An 8,825-nucleotide genomic window follows, 5' to 3' on the forward strand; every position below is an offset into this window, starting at 1 on the left:
ATTTTACTAGTAAAACTAACTTCCTCTGTTCCAAGAGTAAACAGTTAAAAACGTATGAGGAAATAAATATGAAAAGGCCTTTTCAGGAAATGGAGAACAGAAGCTTATTGTTTATCTTGCTCTTGATACACACCACTAGTCCATTGTTTCAAGAACTTTGTACAAGGTTATTTGTCTTTCGGACTCATTTTCTGCTTGAATGTATTCAACTACTGTGTAAGATTGTGGAGTTTTTTTGGGGAGGGTGCTGGGGGCTGGAGCAGGGTTTCCCTAAAGGCCTAAACCTCAAACATGTAAACAAGCTAGGACTCTAAACCTGCAATTCTTATTGTGACTTAAGAATGACTGGGTTTGTTGAACTAGCTGCTCAAAAGGATTTTTGACCCCAAATCCGATGTGACAATCTTTAAAATACCCATTTTACATATACCCAAATTCCTAAGCATCTATATATCTTTTAACAGTAAAGTTCCCAGTTACCTAGAATTTTCCTGCTGGACCAAGCAAACGGTGTCTCACCCTGATGAAACCACTTTGGTGACAGCTGTCATGTACAAACTTGTGTTTTATCAACCTTGTGTCTGAGGCACAAACATCCTTAAAATGTTCTCAGGTTATTTTCACTCTTCATAAAAGCTGTGGAAGATGATGTTACCCCACCACATTTTACTTTTTTAAAAAACACTGCACTGATGGTTGTTAAAACATCTGCCACAGATACTGAAAAGCTTGATTAAATTTCCAGAAGGATTTACAGTCACATCTCCCACTTTACTGACAGAGAATACTAAGCATCAAGCTACTGTCTGATCATTTGAGGACACTGGCCCATCTTTCACAGAGTAATTACAGACTTCATGTGGCTCTCAGAGCAAGAGCATGCCTCTCTCTCTTTAGCGAAACAAAGACAATTTACCTAGGAGAAAGGAAAATTTGAGTGACTGCCTCTCCTCCAGTTACTCTGAAATATTAACACCCAAACAATATACTCTGAAATATTAACACCTTCCGACAGTTGGCCACGGATAAGACTGTGCCCCCTTCTCAAGGGAGAATTGCCATCACTAGGTTCTGAGGCCATGCATGCTCCTGTGCACAGCTGCCCCTCTCAGTCTCAAGCTAGCTGGTCCACATAAAGCAAAAGAAATTCATAGAAGAAACACAAGTCCCACTTCCCTCCTTTCACTTCACAAAGACCTAAGTTACAAAGCACATGAGGCCTCATGCCATTCTGCTCTTTCCTAAACCGCTAGATTATAGCCAGGCCAGCTTTACACCTCCGCACTCTCTATTGAGTTTCTACTCCAATTACCATGACTAAATCCACAAAGGAATTTAGGCTTCTCAATAATTAACACAACAGAGTTCAGCCAATTTCCTAAGCTGCTAATTTAGTAAAGAAAAAATAAGGGACCTATATGAAAAGCAGTCCTTAGTTTTACCAATCAAGTAATTTTAATGTTTTCTGCTACTCGTAGCACAGAGGGTAGCAGACAGCAGACCTACCACAACTGGAGGTTTCAGGCACTGAATCCCAGGGTGAAGGTAATGATACTCGTCACCTCAGTTGAGTACAAAACCTCTCATTAGAAGTCAAACAACAGGTAAAAGGACTGTAGGGAACCACAGAATCATAGAATCATTTAGGTTGGAAAAGACCTTTAAGATCATCAAGTCCAACCATTAACCTAACATTACCAAGTCCACCACTAAACCAGTTAAGGGTAAACTAATAATTAATTTCATGTTTCCTGGCTTGGTGGCTGGATTATTTTTTAATGAAAGTAAAAACTAGGAATCATTAAGGTTGGAAAGGACCTCTAAGATCATCAGTCCAATCATCAACCCAATACCACCATGCCCACTAAACCATGTCCCAAAGTGCCACATTTTACCCGTTTTTTGAACACTTCCAGGGATGGTGACTCCACCACCTCTCTGGACAGCCTGTTCCAATGCCTGACCACCCTTTCCGTGAAGAAATTTTTCCTAATAGCCAATCTAAACCTCCCCTGGCACGGCTTGAGCCCATTTCCTCTTTTCTTATCGCTTGTTACTTGGAAAAAGAGACCAACCCCCACCTCACTACAACCTCCTTTCAGGTAGTTGTAGAGAGTGATAAGGTCTCCCCTCAGCCTCCTTCAGGTTAAACAACCCCAGTTCCCTCAGCCGCTCCTCATAAGACCTGTGCTCCAGACCCTTCACCAGCTTCGTTGCCCTTCTCTGGACATGCTCCAGCACCTCACTGTCTTTCTTGTATTGAGGGGCCCAAAACTGGCCACAGTATTCCAGGTGCGGCCTCAGCAGTGCCGAGTACAGGGGGACAATCACCTCCCTGCTCCTGCTGGCCACACTATTCCTGATACAAACCAGGATGCTGTTGGCCTTCTTAGATGTTGATGTTGGCCACCTTTCCTTAAATGTTCCTTTAATCAGTTTATCCGTTTTGCTACTATAATCCATTTAACTGAAAACACAATCTAAATACATAAACAACTGTGCAAAGCTTTGAAGGCTTCCAGCTACCAGTAGATACACTTCAGCATTTTAGAATATAAGCTGATACTGGCAGAGTCTGATATTTTTCTGATACCTTTTTTTTTCCCCCCAAGAGACTGATCTCAAAGGCAATACCTGGTTTTCAGCAAGACCCAACAGCTGCATTTGCGTTTCCTACCTCAATTGCCACATAGCATATTAACATCATAAAAACAGCTAAAGTCAGCCAAAGCTCATTGAGATACAAATGCTTCAGCAAACTCTCAGTTTGCTGCTTACAGTTCCACACAATCATGACTGTTATCCGTCCTTCAGACTGCAAAGAAGGTAGTTACTTCAAGAGCTCAGGTTCATGCCACCAGTGGACCCAAGACATTTGCAGCTACACTGCCTCCACCTTTGCCCACTTTCATGTTGCTTATTGGTGAGAAAAAGTGCTGTCAAAATGCCTGAGCCTACCAAGCCAGCTCCTGCTCCCAACAAGAACTCCAAGAATGCTGCCACCAAAACCTGAGAGAAGGGCTGCAAGCAACATAAGAATAGCAGAAAGGAGAGTTACTGCATCCATCAGTACACAGTGCTGAAGCAGATCCATCGTGAGACCAGTATCTTGACCAAGGACATATGCATCATGTATGTCTTTGTTAATGACATTACTGAATGTATTACTGGAAAAGCATGTCGCCTGGCACATCACAAGGAACGCTTGACCATCAGTTCCTGAGGTGGAGTCTTGCCATGCACTAGGAGCTGCCCAAAGAGCTGGCCAAGCGTGCCACACTGGAAGGCACCAAAGCTATCAGTCAAATACAGCAGTTCCAAGACCTAAAATGTGGTTTTGCCTAAGGACTTGGGGATACTGGTGGTTGAAAAGCTGGACATGAGCCGGCAATGTGCGCTCAGCCCAGAAAGCCAACCGTATCCTGGGCTGCATCAAAAGAAGCATGGCCAGCAGGTTGAGGGAGGTGATTCTGCCCCTCTGCTCTGCTCTGGTAAGACCCCACCTGGAGTACTGTGTCCAGCTCTGGGGCTGGAGCCCCTCTCCTATGAAGAAAGGCTGAGAGAGGTTGGAGCTGTTCAGCCCGGAGAAGTGAAGGCTTGAGACATTTTTGCAGCCTTTCAATACTTAAAGAGGGCTTATAAGAAAGATGAGGACAGACTTTTTAGCAGGGCCTGTTGCAATAGGACAAGGGGTCATGGTTTTAAAACTGAAAGAGGGTAGATTTAGACTAGATATAAGGAAGAAACTTTTGTACAATGAGGGTGGTGAAACACTGGAATAGGTTGCCCAGAGAGGTAGTGGAGGCCCCATCCCTAGAAACATTCAAGATCAGGTTGGATGGGGCTTTGAGCGACCTGATCTAGTTGAAGATGTCCCTGCTCACTGCAGGGGGGGTGGACTGGATGACCTCTAAAGGTCCCTTCCAACCCAAACCATTCTATTATTCTATGACGCTATCTTCACCACATTCTGGCAGAACTTGAAGTCAACTTGAACACTCCTTATGACCACATGCTTCTACCCTGAACCACAAATTCTTATGCCTTCATACAAGCTGTTTCTATAGACTGATTCTGAAGGGATTTTTGATGGGATAGCAGTGACAGGCTGGTTAATCATGAAGGGTGTGAAAAGAGATCTGGCTACAAACCAAGCTATGTCAGCTTGTAGGAAGTCACAAACCATTTTGACTTTGGGCAATATCAGAAGCAGCAGACTGAATGCGAGCCTGATATGAGAGATCGTAGGAGAACTAAGGGAAGGGATCGCCAGGTCATCTTGTTCATCTGCTTCATAGCAGTAAGTGTACCATTCCTGACAGACATTCGATCAATCTGTTTCAGAATGCATCCAGCAAGAAAGATATCCTAACTTCTTTAGACACTGCAATACTTAATTATTCTTAGCATTTTTTTTCCCCCTCACTCTAACCAAACTGTCCTTTCCTGTAATTTAAGCCTGAAATGTTGCAGTACAGGTGATTTTGATATACAGAATCAAGCTCAAGTTCCAAACATACACAAGTCAAAGCAGGACCAGAGCTGCCCAACTGCCAGCCTATACCTTCTTTATATTGCATTGCACACAGACAGCACAGCAAGCTGGAAGGCCTGCAAGGTACCCATAGGTATCAGAGAGGCTTAGCCAATAGATAACACTAAAGGAAGTAATATGACTTAAAGAAAATACTGTGTTAGATTGGGACTCAGCTCAAAACCTCTTACAGATGTAGAAATCACCTTATTCAAGAGTAGAGCTGAATCACTGCTTTCTTTAAAGGTCCCATGGACCTCCCCCCCACCCTTATAATCAGCTCAGTGGGCATAGTAAAGCTGTTTCTCACCCTTCCACTTCTAATAAGCTAGAACTGGCCTGTCAAGCTCGTGGCTTCATGCTATTGGCAGGCACAGACTTAATTTATGAAGTTAGGCCTACACAATAAAGACAACAGATAAATTATACACAGCACGAACTAGGATTCCTGCAGAGAATTTCACAAGCTCTAGGGCTGCAAGAACCAGAATAGAAAACCGAGGGCATCAGAGTGTGATCAATATCAATGTACATCTTAGCCAGAAACATCAAAGCTCTCAATGCTTTATGAAATTGAGCATGACCCCAAAAATAGGCTTTAACATGTACCAAGTTGTTGGTGATTCCCAGAGACATGCAGACAGCAGCTGCCTCATGTTTTCTTTCCCACTCACACATCAGCAGATAAATGTAAGGACTCAACATGAAAGTTCACCTGCAATTGGTCAGAGCAATATCATCACTGGATGTATACAGCTGGATGTTATTACATAGCAGCATGCTTATACTGTCTTGAAAGGCCAAAGCTACAGTATCTTGTTAACTGCATACATTTGGCTCAGAATTGTACAAGTAAGTTTCATGCCTTGATGAAGTTGCAACTGATTTTTTGGATTTGACACCCCAACTGCAGTATTATTGAAACTGATGCTTTCCAGACAATCCGAACACAGACTGTTGTAACTTTGAGGACAGATAAGTTACATAAGTATGTTAAAGAAATGGAATGATATAGCAGCAGGAAGCTGCTAAACAATGTTTCTTTTTTTGGTGATGGCAAATCACCTGGGCAATCTCCTCTTCTGCAGTATGATGTACCATGATTAAGAGGGTGTCCCTAAAGCAGAAAACTGATCCCTTCCTGTTCAAATCTCTCTATTCCTGAAGATCAAAATTTCCCCAGAGTTTTGACAGTTCCTCACACTAGTAGCTTGGAGGGAAAGGAGGACTTGGCTTCTAGGAAGTTCTTCAGCTTCAGCTTCCAAAGGTGAAGTTACAGCACAATGCTAACATCCCCCAGTAGATACTCTACACCCAAATCAGCCCTAGCCCACTAGGAGAATGGCTCGGGAAATCGTTGCTGAGCTTTCGTTCATTTTGCCTTCTTGTTAACAGAAGCACACTAGTATATAGTCATTTATCACATATTGCTTCAGCTAAGTGAAAATGAGAGCTCTTTTACAGTTTTTGTTTGTGATTTGTGTTTTCTATAGTACCATTAATTGCAGAACAGGCTATTAGTTTGAAACACTTGTTTGAGCTATATTCATGCTTTTCCTAGCCAGGGAAAGACAAGCTGATGTTTTCTGTGTTTAAGGCAACACAGGATGTTACAGCTCTATTGCCAGTTAATTGCTCTATTTTGATTTATTTGCAGGCTAGAACTAATTTTTCAGCTAACAGAACCAGACCCTCATTTAAGTGGCAAGTACAGTGAAGACAAGACAGAAGTCGTCCTGGGTGATGTTACTTAAAGGATTTTTAGCAATTTCCTAATTCTTCTCCATCAGTATGCTTTCATCGCTGATCAGTAAACATCATTAATTAAGAATCCAAAACTGCAGCCATGTTTTCCACCAAGGGTTTTCTCCCTGCATAGAAAAATTCTTCCACAAGTAAGACACTATACAGACACAATTCCAAAATAACACTTCCTTAGTATCTCCATTTTTGGTAGCCAGTATGGCATATGAAGGGCTACGCACACTTTTCAAGAGATGCAGCGTATACTTAGGAAAATCAGGCCTTTTAAGAGATCCCAATTCATATAACAAAGGCCAGTGCCAACTCGGAAGGTGGAGAGAAAAAGTCCTTGAAAATATTCCCAAAGAGCAACAAACTGACAGTTGGAACAATGTGACTATATGTATTTTGCACACTGGTGCTGCACAAGGAAGCAGCGCCTTTGTCCATACCATAAACCTAAATCTGTAGCAGTTGAAGGTATACAGAAGAAGGCTTGAACAGCAGAAATGAAAACATCGCAATTGCATTCAGGGAGATCTTAAGATACGTGAGAACTGGCAGTCAAAGGTAATAATAATTTGAAGTAGATATTTTGTATCCCTGAAGTTTTGCACTTATTAGGTAATTTCCTCTCTTTGAAAAACAAACATATGGAAAGGTGGATTTCCCTTCCTAGAAATTGTTTACTTCCTCAGAACGTCAACATCCTCTGTTTTTCAAAGTCATCCACCTATTAATAACAAAAGCTCAAAAGACCCTTTTTTGCCTCAAGGCTTTTAAATTTTTCATCAGCTTGGTCCTGTTCAAAACAGAAATTCTCAATTCTAACCCTTACACAAAGATCACTACAAGCATTAATCCACTGCAATGGACTACTGAACATATACATGTAAGAAAACTGAAGGATGAAGTCAGTGACTTCTGGTATCCACTGCATCTAAAATGGCTTAAAAGCTTTACATCTATGGAAAATCAAAATTGAGAAGCTGAAAGGTAAATTTTCTCTACTAAATTTATACAGGACAGTTAATCATCCCAGTTTTCTATCTTACGTCCTGAAAGATAACAGAGAGATAAAAAAAGTTGTCAAATTAGTGTTGTACATGAAAACATGAGAAGTAGACATATTAGACATATCTTAGCAGAAGTTTAATTATTACAAATTTAGTGTCCAAAAACATCAAGCTCCTTGTATTGCTTTGCCTTCTGCTATGAACTTGACAAATTTAAGCTCATGCACATTTGATTCCTACAGCAATTAAACAAATTGCTCACAAGGAAAACATCAGAAAAGCATTTAAAGTTAATTTTTTAGCCTTTGCATTCTGATCAGCAAGGTGAAATGACATATGATCAACACTTATCTGAAGACTAGAGTTTGAAACCACGGTACAACAATAGAGTAGGGGAAATCACTAATAGTTTTATGTAGTATCTGTACAGCTTTTGGTTATTTATAACAAAATCAGCTTACGATGGACTGGTGTCGTGAACTAGAAACAGGTGAGTCAAGATCCAAGTCTAACCTGACCTTGAGTACTTCAAACCATTTTTATAGTATTTTAAAAATAGAAATAGCATTGAAATATAAACAAAACTCTATGCTAACAATTGTTATGTGATCCACACCTAAAGAAGTCAACATACAAAATCTTTTTACAATAACAATATTGAAACATTACTGCCTTTGTAATGACAACACAATATCCATTTCCTGATTCATCCTCTTCATGAAACTAAGGTGACCCTTTATCTTGATTTAGATGGTGCCATTTCAAACATTCAGGTGTGCCTGACACAGACAGCACAGAAAGTTAAGCATGATAAAACACCAAAACCACACTGACCTCAACTTTCAAGTCTGGTCAGCATTTGTAGCACCCCAGCTTAAAATGCACAGCATAATTTGAAAGTAACTTCTAATGTTCATCAAGTTTTAGGAGGCAGAACTGATTATGTATCTACCAGCACATCCAAAAAATATGATAAAATGTGTGTATATACACATGTAAAGACATTTCCAGTAATACACTATAAGTAAGGTTAGCAGATTCATTCAGGTGGTGCCAACCTTTTCAGCACAGATCTTGCTAATGATAACAAGACTTAAATGCCCATGTGAATTAAAAAAAAGAAAAAAAAAAATCATTATTTCAAGTGACAGAAATAGACGCAAGTGCAACACTTTTTCATCTTTTATTTAAATCTTCCCAATATTCTCCAAAAGGCATTTACTAGGCCTTTTGGGTTGAACCTAAAACTAGAATAGTAAAAAGCTGGATATTAAAGCCTTTTCAGAGGCATTTTAAAAGCGCACAAATTTCCTGTAACTAACTATTTTTGATTAATTCAGGGAGGACTTCTATCATTGCCTTCACAGGGAGAATACAGACCAACAAGAGCTTCTGAAAATACCATAGTCTACAATAATTTCATTTGTAAGCTTCATTTTGCTAAACTTATCTCTGCCCTCCTCAAACAAACATTTAAATAAATTCTAAGTTCCTTGTTTAGAATGTGTCTTTGGAAAGAGTACTATATACAC

General features: G+C 40.4%; 1 pseudogene; it reads left to right on the forward strand.

The window, feature by feature from the left end:
- The first annotated feature begins 2,944 nt into the window (after nucleotides 1-2,944).
- LOC142593484 (histone H2B 7-like) lies at nucleotides 2,945-3,328 on the forward strand (annotated as a pseudogene).
- The last annotated feature ends 5,497 nt before the right edge of the window (nucleotides 3,329-8,825 follow it).

Source organism: Pelecanus crispus, chromosome 4, assembly GCF_030463565.1.
Source record: "Pelecanus crispus isolate bPelCri1 chromosome 4, bPelCri1.pri, whole genome shotgun sequence".
NCBI classification, from domain to species: Eukaryota; Metazoa; Chordata; class Aves; order Pelecaniformes; family Pelecanidae; genus Pelecanus; species Pelecanus crispus.